General features: G+C 39.0%; 1 protein-coding gene across 1 annotated transcript in view; it reads left to right on the top strand.

The window, feature by feature from the left end:
- The first annotated feature begins 219 nt into the window (after nt 1–219).
- The window catches only part of GCGR (glucagon receptor), a 50181-nt gene continuing 34685 nt past the window's right edge, over nt 220–15715 (top strand). Inside the window, exon 1 of the mRNA XM_075216814.1 lies at nt 220–464. The gene's annotated coding sequence lies outside the window, so the exon portion shown is untranslated. The remainder of the gene's footprint in view (nt 465–15715) is intronic.

Genomic DNA, 15715 nt, shown 5'->3' with positions numbered 1-15715 from the left:
GACTTGAGCCAGTTTCAGAACGGATAAGAACACAAATATAAAGTAGAGGAAGTATTTGTATATGGTAAAGATTAAAAACACCTTCTGTCTGTCTCAGAGTATTCATCAGTGCATTAATGCTGGATTAGTGCTTCTAGGACCCAGTAGCAGAGTTTGTTCATCAGTCTGGGTGAATGACAGCTGGTAACCCCGCCCACCGGGGAGGCTGCTTACAGAACCTGTCAAGTTACAGACTTTGGTAAAGCACCGGCTCCTGGTGAGACATCTACCCTGGTCTGGCTGTAAAAGGATAGTATAAAGTGTTCCTCACCCCACTGCTCTATATGCAGAATGTGACATGATTAGTGCTGGGTCCAGCCAGGATGCTGAAGGCTGAGTTCCTTACAACAAAAGAAAAACTAAAGACTTGGTATATAACTCCAAAAGTGAATCTTGCAAACTATTCCTAGTTTGCCAACAACTTTGTGAGTGCCAGCAACTGTATGTGTGTATGTCTCCTATATCTAGTGCTATAACAAAATGTATCAATGTTTTCTTTGGCTTTGTCTTGTATTAGCGACACTGTGAAGTGTCTATATATGTGATTAGCATTAGGAATATTGTGTGTGCTTGACATAATGGTGTTTTATTTGAAATTTTATTTGGTTTTCTAATAAGTATTTTCTGTGTATTTAAATCCCCTGAGTACATTCTGATTCTGTTCTGTGGATTATTGTATATCATCACTCACACACTTACAGTAGTAACCAATGATCTCTATACTTTAGCACAATCTTGGTCACCCCGTGGCTTTGTTGAACTACAAATCCCAGGTTGCCCTGTCTGCTTCGTTTGGGACTTGTAATTCTACAATGGCTGGAGAGCTGCAGGTGTCCTATCCGTGCATTATACTGTGCCAAATTTAACAGAGTAGGTTGTCCTCAAGTTAAATATAAATCTGTCCAAACTCTGGTATTTATAAGTATGTAATAAATTATTTGTTTTAACGTCGTTTAGTCTTGGGGCAGTGCCCTGTAACATTTTATACCAATTACACTTTGGAAATATGTATGCTCAGCTTCCATTCTTCTTGCAGATTTGTGTATTATTTACTTGTCCCCATAGCAGTTTGGGTTATAGTTCATATACCCCTGTGTGGGAGCAGCTACTGTGCAGATCTCTGATCAATGAGTGATGGACCCGAGTTTCACAGGATTTATACAAACTTTAGGGGTCAGAGTCTTGGGTCCTTTTGTCATGGTGGCCCCCAAGGCTACAGACATGGTTTATATCACTGTCAGGTCCAGCAATCACTGATGATGTGTGGAGCTGTGATGTCTATCTCAGGCTGCTGCCTGGACATTCTCTGTGTAACTGGCCGCTTGTGTGCACAATTTATAGACGTACTTGTACATAACACAGTTTAGTTACCAGGGGCTGTGACTGGCATGAGCCATAAGAACTGACTTTTGGTCAAGTCAACTTCGAAACATTGTCACAAGTCCAACAAGTCTGCTGCTTTGGAGCAACTGTGTTTGTGTTCAAGCATTTGTTTGGACTTTGGTAATTTATAATGTATCTTGTTAGTAGTACACTTCCTGAGTTGTGTAATGAGTGGCTGGTTACTAATCATCTAATGGCTGTTAATATAGTGCGGGTATAAACTGATATCCACCACCAGATCAGTGTTTGTACAATACATGTAGGTGTACAAAGCTATGTCCATATTGATTTCTAGGCTGTATATATGCTGTAATACCTTGCGTATTTATGTATGTAAAAGGACAATATATATAAATGCTGTTTCATAAGGCACTGCTCTCCTTGCTAGAAAAAGCAAGTGGGACGCCTGTGTCTGTACTCTGTGCATCGGAATTATTCAGCCACTAGGAGGCGCTCTTCTGTTGCTGTTTAAAGATGACAGTTCACGTTTAAGAGGCATATTTATCAAACAATCTGGCACCGGCTATTTTATAAAGTAGCGGAAAGGTATTTGTGAAAACAAAGTGTGAAAAAAGTGTTAAAAGAAATAGAGGGGAAAACAATAGTGTAATGGAAATATTCAGTACAAAATGTAAAAGAATCAAAATAGCTGAAGCAAAGTTTCACAGAAAATAAACTGTTCAGTTGAAATAATGTATGTGGCTGGTCTCATTTACAAAATATGTGCATATCTATCTATCTATCTATCTATCTATATCTATATCTATATCTATATCTATATATCTATCTATCTATCTATCTATCTATCTATATATTATATATATCTATATATATCTATATATATATATCTATATATATATATATAAATATATATGCATATATATATATATATATATATATATATATATATATATAAATGTATATATACATAAATATGTTGAGGCCATGTTTTCCTTGGGGAAAATTAAGATGGATGTGCAACTAAATAATGATATATATGGGCAAAATAGATGGGCACAAATATTTGATGACCAAAATAGGGGAATAGACAGTTCAAAGTTTGAAAAATATGCTCCTATAGTGAAAAAAGTAGGTGCCATCTGGCAAAAAATGTAATTATGCAGAATATATATATCCCTCAGTGAACACCTTATGCCTGCACACTTTAACATTTTTTGTAGAAAAAAAAAGGTGAAGAGGTTTACAACTTTGGGTGGATGTATGAATTACTGTAAGCATGTGGAGTGTGTTAAACAGTAATATAACTCTTCCCTTGATACAAGTCTCTGAAATCTTATGTGCGATGTTCTCTCAGTGTGAAATCCATCTTCCTCTGTATAACACAGTTGCTGAAGAACTTTTTGATACTGGGGAGAAGAGAGGACTCTCTCCTGACGCTTGCGTTTCTAAGAGCCTAGAAGCACTAGGCATTTATAACGTGCAAGGTGGTGTTAGGAACAAAGGACCCAGTGGCAGACAAGACCTGAAATTTAGCTTGATTAAAATGTCAGCGAAAAATAAATAGTCATGGATCAAGGATATTTATAATTACTTGCACAATTGATATAAATGGACCTTGCTGCCATGTAGGTGTATCTTAGCATGTTACTTGTGGTACTGTCTAAATGGACTTATGTATATAACAATCCCTAACATTATGTTTATTGAACTTATGGGTCTATTTATTAAAGGATAAAAGCCCTATCTCCATGTTTTCACCCTATAAATAAAGGGGTCACTGCCGGCAATAGCAGCAAATTCACCAGGTTCCGCAGGCGATAATTTTCCCAATTGAATCATGATGAAGCCTATTTAACATATATAAGTTGTGCTGCAATCCTGCTTCTGTTATTTCTATCTCAGGATGGCAATAACAGAAGAAAATTAATGGCAAAATCATTTGAAGTCTTAGAATAAAACATTTTTTTCAACAGCCAATATTTTAAAAAATACTTTGTCATTTTGTTTTATATTTTTGTCTGTTTACAATTGAGTTTTTATTATTATGATTTTTTTAATTAGTGGAAGTGAAAGTCTGGGCTTCCAGTTCCAGTGATCCAGCTATCCGGGTCACACATGCACATATACCCTCAGACTGGACTTTCTAGGTGGTGGCTTAACTCTAGTATCACTGAGGTGCCACAGAGGCATTTAAAATTAATTATGGCTATGGCTAATTTCCTATCTATGAGTGTGGATAGAGAAGCAGCCCTATCACCATATATTAATAAATGGACCCCTTAGTTGTAATGTAATACACAGCGATACTTGTTAAATAAGCTTCCCCATGGAAAGGCATGGGGAGCCCTCGCTGGCTGTGTTGAGTCAAATGAAAACTCCTGTGGCAACTCCCACCTTTTTGCCCTTTGATAAATCAGCCCCTTATTTTTCACAATCTCATCTCAGACAGATGGCAAAAAGGGCAAAACTATATATTGTGTAGATGGGCACATAAGTACATCATTTTCTTGTATGTATCCTGAATGCGGTATCATTGATGCCCAGTTACCTGGTGGTTTTTCCACATTACAGAGTATGAGCCCATGGGTAGTGGACCCATACTCAGTGTGGGAGGTGGAGGTGTGCAATCATCAGTACATTGGAATCTAATGTGGGTATCTCTGGGATCTGACGTGTGTAATGCATAAAAAGTTCTCAAAATTAAATAGGGGGCATATAAGAAATTCAATTAAAGCTAATATTTACTTATTCAAAATGAGATTGTGTAATGTATGGTACATGTTAATCACAGAATAAAATATGACTTGCAGAAAAAAATCTTATTAAGGGTCATTTCCGAACCACAAAAAGAGCTTATTTATGTTTGCAATTGTAACCATTTGTCTAACTAGTGCACATTGAGGTGTCCTTGGAACTGACAACAAATAGTAAATCTGCACCTACTTTTGCAGGTTTTTATATACACCTTAAATCCTATTGTGGAACATTGCTACAACTGTGTGCATTAATAACAATCTACGTGTGCTATGTGCGAGGTGTAACTCTGTAGATGAATGTGGTTTGATAACCTTATAGTTAGAACAAACATGACTGATTCTTTAGATATGTTGCAGTTTTTATGGTAGTGCATATATTCTGTGTTTATGTGGTTTTCCTGCATTTGTTGACCTATAAAATGTCTGTTTCTCAGTAAACTGAAGTCTAAATTGGAAAGAGTCTACTTAGACTTGAGATTTTGCAGCTTATCTAATAGAGTGATGCAAATAGCAATTATATGTTGTGACCCACAGCAACCAATGAGATATCAGCTTTACACAGAATCTATTCTGTCCATTTTTTTAAGCTATGGTAACCTTCAACCCTAAGTAATCCTTATTTCTAATTAAGGATATCCTTATGTCTATCCCTAACATGTTTAAATTGCTCTACTGTATTAGCCTCTACCACCTCTGATGGGAGGCTATTCTACTTATCCACTACCCTTTCTGTGAAGTAATTGTTTCTCAAATTTCCTCTGAACCTTCTTCCCTCCAGTATCAGTGCATGTCTTCGTGTTCTAATATTTTTCTTCCTTTGAAGAATGTTTCCCTCCTGTACCTTGTTAAAGTTTCTATCATATCCTATCCCCTTTCCCTTCTCTGGTCCAAACTATACAAATGGACAAAAAGACCGAAGTACAGTTTAAGTATATGGACAGAAGGCCCTCCAGTCCACTAATTAACAATTAACAAATACATTTTCGTATACATAATCAACATTGAAATTCTCATTATTTGTCAAAATATGCCTTTATTCCAGAGATCACATGTTGGCGAAATATTAAAAACAATAGAAGGTAAGTGTAGATGAAAAGAAAAGTGAATTAAAAACCAAATCAGACCTTTCAGTGTATAGACCGATAGGGATACATTGTATTGGCTCCTTTCATATATGTGTAATTAGTGCCTGGGACTATGGAATTTTGATGATATATCTATATTTAAGTGGGCACCATTTAGTTCAATTAAGTCTAAATAAGATCTAATACTTAGCCATCTGACATCTCACATCTCCATACAATGTATCCCTGTCGGTCTATACACTAAAAAGTCTGATTTGGTTTTTAATTCACTTCTCTTTTCATCTACACTTAACTTCTATTGTTTTCAATATTTCGCCAACATGTGATCTCTGGAATAAAGACATATTTTGCCAAATAATGAGAATTTCAATGTTGATTATGCATAAAAAACTGTATTTATAAATTGTTAATTAGTGGACTGGAGGGCCTTCAGTCTATATACTTAGACCGGACTTCGGTCTTTTTGTCCATACGGTTAAATCTATATTGGAAGAGCCCCCTCAATGATATAACCAGTATAATATTGGAACATACAGTCTAATGAGGTCAGTCCCATTCCTTGTGCGATAATCACTCCTTCGTTTGTCCAAACTATACATATTAAGATAGAGCTTTCATTAGTCTACCGCCAGCGGGAGTTTCGCTAGACTGCTAAAAGCTGTTATGTTATTGGTTACAGCACATCATTGCTCTCTGCACTCTGTTTCCCTTATCCTATCTGCTCTGGGAAGGTTGACAGCATTATTTTAAACATTCCACTATGCTCCTGAAATTTCCATGCTCTTTTTATAAATAGTTATTCCTTCTCCTAGACATGCAAACAGCAGATTTACCCCTTACGTTTCGCAAAGTTCAATGGAAAACAATTATAAGTGAGAGTGAAGTTATAAGTAAGTCTTACAGACAAGTAAATGGAATTTAAAAGTCCTGCACTTGGGATTGACAAATATTAAAAAAAAAAAAAAAAAAAAAAATAGTCTTGTACATGTGACGTTAGTTTGGGGGCACTAGAGGCATGAGCAAAGAGAAACATATAAGCCTTTGGGTGCCGTCATGCTGCAGCAATCACTTGCTGCACCTAATACAATTATACCCATTAGTAATTCAAGAAGATGTGTCAGATTGCTGAAGGTGTATTTAGTGTGTTGTGATGTTGGTTATTGGTTTTAGATTAAGCAGCACGTGGTGGGCGTGACTTTATGGATAGCAAAATAGATGGTATCAGGGCCATTGGCTTTCTGATCTGCTATACTAAAGGTGCCAATTTATTGACCTCCACAGCCTCTTTTGGTTACTTGGACATGAAACAGCGCTGGTGAGTTACAATCGGCAAACCATCTCCAACTGCCTGGCTTATGTGATCATTTATTCACTAACATGAACCAGGCAGGGGGAGATTTGGCTCATCTGTCGGTAGGCGTGGAACGCTACTTGTAGTAGGTAGCCGTGGTGTTGTTGTACAAGAGCTGGCTCTGTCCTCGTTTGGTTCTCCTCTTTCCTCGCCAACCACTCCTTCTCTGTATCCATTTCTGGTTCAACCTCTTTCCCTGCCGCTCTCCCTGTAGGAGTTCCTCAGGGCTCTGTTGGCCCTCTAATCTTCTCGTTGTACACTACCTCCCTGGGTGATCTCATCACCTCCTTCGGTCTCCAATATCATCTGTACGCTGACGACATTCAACTCTACATCTTCTCTCCCGATCTTTCCCCCTCCCTTCTCTCTTGTGTATCTGACTGCCTTTTTGCCATCTCCTCCTGGATGTCTTCACGTTTTCTCTAAATTAACATTGTCAAAACTGAACTCATCGTCTTCCCTCCTTCTAGATCTTCATCCCATCTCAATCTCTCTATCACTGTCAACAACACCACCATCTCATTTGTTCTCCAACTCCGCTGCCTGGGCGTCACCCTCAACTCCTCCCTCTCTTTTACCCCCAGCATTTAATCTCTAGCCCAATCCTGTCATTTCCAACTCCAAAATATCACCAGCATCCGGCCCTTCCTATCCCAGGATGCCACCAAAATCATCATCCATGCTTTCATCATTTCACGTATTGACTACTGTAACCTTCTTCTCACAGGCTGTCCCCTCTCCCACCTCGGCCTCCTCAGGTCTATACTCAATGTGGCTGCGAGACTCATCTTTCTTTCCCGCCGCTCCTCTTCTGCCTCGCCCTTCATTTTCTCCCCTTGCCCTACAGAATCCTTTTCAAACTCCTCACACTCACCTACAAGGCCCTCTCCCACTCCATTGCCCTTACATTTCTAACCTTCCCTCCATTCACACTCCATCCTGTTCCCTGCTGTCAGACAATATCCGTCGCCTCTCCTCCACCCTGATCACCTTATCCCTCTCCAAAATCCAAGACTTCTCCAGGGCTGCTCCTTTTCATTGGAACGACCTCCATCGCTCCATCCAACTGTCCTCTAATTTGGGCTCCTTCAGACGGGCACTCAAAACTCATCTTTTCCTCAAAGCCTACCAGCCATCCACCCAATCTTCTATCCATACGTGATTACCTTACCCTCTCTCACCCCCCTCTCTTGCGCTTCATCCCCTCCTCTAACTCCCTTTGTGCCTTCTGTCTGTTTACCTCCCTCTAGGATGTAAGCTCTTATGAGCCGGGCCCTCTTCCCTATTGTTTCTCTACCTATTCTTCTGCTCCTACGTCAATATGCAAGCTCTGTTTGGAGTGTACTTGGTAGTATTTGTTTAATGTTCGGTATTGTATCTACCCTGTATGGTATTATGTCTGTCTCTGTACGTCGCTGCAGAAATTTTGTGGCGTCCTATAAATAAAGGCTTGTAATAATAATAATAAGAGCTGTGGTTTGTAGAAATTGGATACAGAGATACGATCAAGGTGCGTAGAAGGTGGATGAGTGAGCTGAGTGGAAGTAGGCAGTTCCTGGTATGAAAAGCTACGTGGTGCAAAAGGTAGTAATGCGAGTAATCGAATGAGCACTATTAGGGTTAAAAATACTGGAGTAACAAAAAATAGTAGAAAATATGCTGAGATATGTGGATTCTGGTAGAGTGGAATGAGTGGAGTTCAGTGATAATTTAAGTGTACTGGTGGATGAAGTTATTGTTGTTGGAACGGATGGGAGTGAAGATGTTAGGTAGGAGTGTATAGGAGTGGAGAAGGTAGGGAGGGAATATGGGGGTCAGGTTATCGGGAGGGAGGTATGGGCAAGGCAGAGAATGGGGAGGCAGTTTGAGGGAATGTGTGTAAAAGATTAGCAGAGTATAAGTGGATGGGATAAGGTAAGGGTACGGTAGAATAGGGGAATAAATGTTGAAGGTTGAATTAAATAGATAATATGTGATAATACAGTATGAAGTATGCCAGAGTTATAATAAATACATAAAGATGTTTATTTAGTTTATCGATATGACAGAATTAGAGAAGTGGAGTGAAATCCAGTAGGGATATGTCAGTGGTTATCATATATCTGTGTGTGTGTGTATCTTAGGGAATTTAGACTGTAAGCTCCAATGGGGCAGGGACTGATGTGAGTGAGTTCTCTGTACAGCGCTGCGGAATTAGTGGCGCTATATAAATAAAATGTGATGATGATGATGATCATAGTAATTTAAATGATAATTAATATATTTGAAACAAGGTTGGAATAGCTTATAGAAGAGGAGATCATAGTGGAGATAGTAGATATGGACAACAGTAAGGGCATAAAATAAGTCAGTAACAAGAACAAAGTGAAATAGGTTTAATATAAATAAGGAGTGTAGAGTTTGTCCCCAAAAAAGTTTTGCTACGTTGTGTGACTCAGAATTGGAGGCCATTTTGTAACACAGTTTATTATGTTTTTAGGCCGTATTGGCACCAAAAAGAAGCATTTTCATTGGTTCATAAAAATTTTTTGGGTGGTATAGTGGTTGATTGGCTGCTGGTGCCATGATGTTGTGCAAGAGGTCTGCAATCCTCAACCAAAACAAACTGTAACAAGAGATATATATACACCAGTGAAAATATAACCATAAAAAGATGAATGATTTGTGAACTGCGGATCTAATTGGTCATTTACTGAACAAAACTAAAAAGCAACACACAAATGTGTAAACATTAAAAAAATCACATATAGAATAATCGTAAATAACAATTAAAAAAACAACAACACTCTGTACATAATATATGGAGATAAAATGGCAGGCAAACCGCCTGAATTAAATCATTTGAATTGCATATATGGAGTATACTCCTGAAGGTTCCTGGTGCATCCAATGATAAATAGCCATGATCACTGTGTGAACAGATGTAGAACTTTCCAGTGTATAAGACAGTCACATAATATTTAGTGGAAGAATAAATAGTCTGATATATCCCAGATTCTAATGTTCAAGCAGTGCTCAGTAACAAGCATTAGAATGTATTGAAATGTGCAAAAGTCATGAGTAGTATCCAGCTGTGTGGGAGGAATAACTGGTATCTTACTAGACTGATGGAGAGCGGCACCTGTACATGTCTTGTGGAGCCCGTGTTTGTCATAACAACTACCTCCGTGGAGCTCGTGGAGGCGGTGGCGTAACGGTGAAGCGCTCCCTCTCAGCACAGGGCCGAAAATAATAGTTCCTGGTACATAGACGCTGGTACGATCTGCAGGGACTGATCTCCTATTGTGTGCACACAAACAGCCAAAGTGAACCTGAGCAGATGAGTAGCCAGGAATATTCATCAATCCAGAGTGGTAAACGAATCTCAAAGGAGTGTAAAGCATCCTGACGCGTTTCGTTGCTGCAGGGCAACTTCCTCAAACACAACCAAGCCCACAAAAGAATCATAAAATCCCTCATCAATTTTTATGTCTGAAATGTACTAGTTAAGGAAATTTACTACTAAATCTGACTTCTAACTTGCCAGTGTTCTTCCTCTCTACCACTATGATGTGTTTGTTACCCTACACATATTTTTCAATGTGGTGAAACGTGGTTTCACTCTATACGTCAAGGGGTCAACATCTGCGATTACAGTGCAGGGCTTCACCATCGGTAAGATTCTAAGAATAGCATGAGGAAGTCTATTGAACAAGGATCTAAGGATGGCGATAAGAGAAGAGAATGAATGGGAAAAAAATATTCATAGAATTCTTGGAATGTCCAGTATTTTTAAATATTTGTTTATATTTTAATCTATTTTTTACTATTACAGGTTTTCTTTATTTATTTATTTTCAATTGATAGAAGTAAATGTCCAAGTCTGTGCTTTCAGTCCACTGTGTGAACCAGCTAGCCAGGTCACACAAGTACATATTCCAGGAGAGGGGCATGACTAATGGGCAGAGGGGGCGCGTCATTTGGGCCAAAATGACGTGATTCTCGGTGAAGCGCGTCATTTTAACAACGGAATTTCGGGATGAGGGAGGAATGCCAGCTCTCGCGGGAGTCCGGGAGACTGAGCCGAATTTTGGGAGTCTCCCGGACTTTCAGGGAGAGTTGGCAAGTATGACATATGCCCAAAGACTAGCCTGACCAAGAGGTAAGTTATCTCTTACCACTTTGGGCTAGTGTCGCTCAGTTGTCTCACCGGGACTTTAATATTAAATTATGGAGCTAGGTGCCTTAATGGCATATATTAATCATGCCTCTAGGGGTGTGTCTAGAGGGCAGGGTGGGACGGGGCCAATCACGTCATTTTAACCCCGCCCCCACTACAAATATGCAGTTTTGTCGCGGGGGGCAGGGGCAAAATGACACGAATTGCGTCATTTTAGCCCCGCAATTGTGGGATGCGGGAGACTTGCCAGCTCTCTCGGGAGTCCATGAGACCGACCCAAATTTCAGGAGTCTCCCGGACATTCCAGGAAAGTTGGCAAGTATGATATTAATAAAAAGATTCATATATATATGATAGAGTTTTGGGTTATAGTATGAGGTCTTCATGCAGTCAGGTAGCATACTAAAAATTCCTGCTTGACCTTATTGGCTCTGTGTGGTTCATTTGCTGTTAGCGGTCACTGACCTCCGCCCTTCTCTCCAGCTTCTGAAACAACTGTCTGTATTCTAGTGCCAGAAGCCATATTTTCACTTAACAAACATACAAGGTGCAGGTAGAGGACAGGGGCGCTAGTAGGGGATGTGTTTTGTTGGATCGGCAGTAGGAAGCTGTTGTTTTCCCCATAATCTGCTTGGAATGTGCTCTGAACTTGGACCCTTACTCCTAGTGGCTCTCTACAGGTGTCCTAGCTTCATGTTTTGGTTTTTGGGAGCTAAAGTTATGGAGAGGTCACAGGTCACATCAAGCTCTGAAAACTCATGAGCAATTATTTAGCAATTAAGAATGTTTCCTGTGTGCTTAGGAAGGTAATGGCTCACACCATGACCTCATAGTGAGCCTAGAGACTGGATATAAAACATACTCGTTCTGTTTAATACATCCTATCTGGCTGGAGGTACTTGCAGTGTAAACTGGCTTGAGCTGGCCCAGGAATGCTGCTGAATGATGGTGTATTAGAACAATCTTACGTGTGTCTATGTTCAGCCAACATGGCAAATCTTTTCTCTAGCCGGATTAAACATAGAAATGCGAAAGGGTTTAAGCTACCCAATGAACAAGTCTTTTGTTTTAGCAAAATCTAAGTCTCTGTCATGTGGTGTGTGGAACAGGTATATAATTTAAACACAAACCAAATACACAAATCAGATTAAAATACACACTTCTCTTACAGCCACATGTGCCACATGATTTGTATAGTCCTGACCGACGTACTCATGACCTCCTGCGGACCTACACGGCTCTGACTGTCAGTCATCTCATTCCTTGGTCCATTATTCAACGTTCTTCACTGTCTTTCTGTTTGTAGCATAATTTATTCTGAGTTATTACATATATTGGTAGCTATCTGCACATTGGTAGTTTTCATACATAATTCACAATGTTTGATTCACTTGTGTCAAGTTTCTTTTATGCAAACATTTATCATAGTGTTATGAGCAATTTGGTTTGTAAATATATGTTTGTATTGTTACAATAATATGTAATAGAGAAGCTTAAAATAAATTAAAACAAAGAGACTAGTGTAGGTGTAGGAGCATTCACAAAACATTACACATATTAAACTCCTCAGTTCTTAACAGATGAGGCAAGAATGCATCAGCTTGGCCTATAGGACTCAATGTCACCAGCTGTTTATCTGTTTAATGCAAGCATATTATACATGATCTTTCTCTTAAGATTTACATTGTTATGCCACAAACTTATTTTGATACTCATTATTATGAAGACATCTGAGTAAAAGTAACAAGGTGTAATAGAAGCTATTGTAGGTGCTGCAGAACCAGGTTATACAGTATTCTGGTGACGTAGCTGTAAGTGTTGGCCAGATGGTGATATTTTCTATGGCAGTCAGTTGCAAGGGAGCAACCTAAATTGGAGCAAGTTAAGCTACTATTTGACATTAATATATACCTCCCAACTGTCCCGATTTTGTTGGAACATCCCGATTCACAGGCCGAAAAAATGGAAGAGCTTCATTTAAAAGTGGACGGAGCTTATTTGTGAGTGGAGTTTGTGTGATTGGCGGACCTTACATAAAATGTTCCCATTTGTGGGTGGAATGTGTGTGATGGGCGGAGCTTACATAAAACATTCCCATTTGTGAGTGGAGTTTGTGTGATGGGCGGAGCTTACATAAATGGTCCCATTTGTGGGCGGAGTTTGTCCTGATTTTGTGATTTTAAATATTGCGAGGTATCCATGTGTGATGAGGTGCAACTGTCTGTAGTGGAGTGGGGGGAGGTAATATTTTATGTTTTAACAGAACGTCAGTAGATTACAGGTTAACTCTGAACCTTCATAGTATAGGAAAACATAAATTTTGGGGTTCAGTGGTTTTTTAAATAGATCAGATACAGGAACAAGCAATATATAAATAACATGTTACATTTACTATGCATGTTAAAGCTAGTTTCTTGTGTTATATCTACTGACAGGAACTTGCTCATTGTGCTCCTGAGAATAAAGGTAGTATTTGCACTAGACGTACAGCAGGCGTAACAAGTGAGTGTACTTACACCCCACAATAGCGGATGGCTTGTCAGTGTTATTAGTACTTCCTAAAGTTCTACCCTATTTGTACACAATACAATAATGTAATGAAGTGTCAAATACAAAAGAGAGGTTAGTGTTTTGACAGTGTTATTAATAAAGTCACATTTTACATATGAAATGTAATTAAATTTAAACACCACCACATCTGTATCTTACCCCTTTCCTACAGTTATGTAATGTGAATAGACAGGTGTGACATGATATAATACAGCTGTGACTTTAATGATGTAAGTATTATGAGCTGGAGAGGTCATCAGTCAGCCAATCAGATGTGGCTAGTGCTGCTCATAGTCATCATTATCACTGTGTATCTTTGTACAGCCCTGAGGGGCTCCCAGGGGCTGGCTGGTAAATTTTAGCCCGAGGGGGCGAGACAGGAACTGCACCAGCTTATGAGGAACATTTTAAAGGAAATAAGAAATGCAGGTGACTCTGTAACCCAGACCAAGGTAGCCCAATATAGGACCAGCCCAGGGGGGCAGATGCCCTATTGCCCAGTCAGCCCCTGAGCCCTCCAGTAGCCTAAAAGGTATATCTGCGGATGCGTCCACTTCTAATTGTGTCACCATTACATGAGAGCACCATTACAGTATTCAGCTCGCCAGCATTTCAACATGGGTAAGGGGATGCAAGTCAATGATAGACAGAAATCTATATATGGAAGAAAAAACTCTGTACATCCGACTCACTCTGAGGTTTCTTGTTTCTCTGAACACTTGACTTTGTGTCTAACAACACACTTATCAGCACTTATCATTATTACTGATGCTACAGTAATTTTGTGTATACACCTAAATGTTCTGATTATAATTATTGTGCAGTAAAGTAACAAAATATGTTGTAGACTAATTAAATAGAATTGAACCCACAGTGTTAAATTGAAAAACCACAGTGTCTGCATAGATTCTGATCTACTGACATCTTGGGTTTGTGTTAAAAAGTATGTGCGTCATATATATATATATATATATATATATATATATATATACAGTATTTGTGAGATAACTGGAGGAGAGATGGATGAGAGTTAGAGACAGAGCAGTCCATGGGAGAAAGTAAAACATGTTCTATACATTATACAATACATTATCCTGTGCTTGCTCCAACTTCCACTTCCGTAAACCACCCTATTACCTGACCATTACTCCATAGACATTGGTGATCTCTACATAACTACCTGTCTCTCCCCTGTTTTATAGCCAAAAATGGAAAGCAAGGGAGAAAAAGAACAGCTGTGTTCTTACTAAATTGTGTGAATGAGCAGGGACGGAGAATAGCAGCAAATGCTCTACTTTCCGGTGTCCCTGTTTTTGTTATTTGCTTTGGTCACTACTGCACCAGAATCTCTGTAAACAGATTTTGGCTTGCAGGTAAAATACTGGCTGCTTGTGTCAGCGCTTAACCTTTAAACTGCATATCTGTGTGTGTCTAGCAAAATGAAAACATGAGGTATTAGTTCATATTTTGATCAAAAGACTTAAACCTGCATCCCAACATCAAGGGTACCTCATTATATGCAGGTCCTACACTGACCTATATGCTTTAAACACTATTAAAATGCAGGTAAAATCATATATATATATATATATATATATATATATATATATATACAAAGCTGTATTTAAATGAGGCCATATGGGAGCATCTGCCTCCCCTCTGTTCACCAGTCTACAAGCCCTGTTCACATATTCTTAGTGTCTTAGGAAAGGGTAAACTAGCCCTGATCCCTGGGCCATAACTAGGACTGTGTGAAAGCAACAACCGATCAGGGTGCAATGCTGAATATTTTGGGTGAATTTGGTTAAAATCTAGAGGATGGCAAAACAGCACATTGACAGCTGCCAATCTAGTTAAATTCCTCGGATCACTCACACCATAATGTCCTTAACTAATTATATTTACAGATACAATTTCATGTAAGAAAGGCATCAAATACATTTTTAGATTGTTAATGAATTTGTGATCACCACCTCGTGTGGTAAGCCACATCCTTAACCACCCTTACCCCATTCTATACTGATGGTGAAACCTCTTTTTTCTGTTCGCAACTGAAGACTCTTTTATGGTATTTGGAATGAAGGGGTAAATTTACTAAAACTTCTAAAAGGAAAAGTGAAGTTGTTGCCCATAGCAACCAATTACATTCATCATAATCATTTATTTATTTATATAGCGTCACTAATGCCGCAGCGCTGTACAGAGAACTCATTCACATCAGTCCCTGCCTCATTGGAGCTTACAATCTAAATCCCCTAACATACATTCACAGAGATCGAAAGAGACTAAGGGCAATTTAATACCAGCTAATTAACCTACCAGTATGTTTTTGGAGTGTGGGAGGAAACTGGAGCACCCGTAGGAATCCCACGCAAACACATTCTAACTAACATTTATCTAGTACATTCTAGGAAATGAAAGCTAGAATGTG

This window comes from Mixophyes fleayi, chromosome 6 (assembly GCF_038048845.1).
Source record: "Mixophyes fleayi isolate aMixFle1 chromosome 6, aMixFle1.hap1, whole genome shotgun sequence".
Lineage (NCBI taxonomy): Eukaryota > Metazoa > Chordata > Amphibia > Anura > Limnodynastidae > Mixophyes > Mixophyes fleayi.
This window is presented reverse-complemented; position numbering and strand designations above follow the sequence as displayed.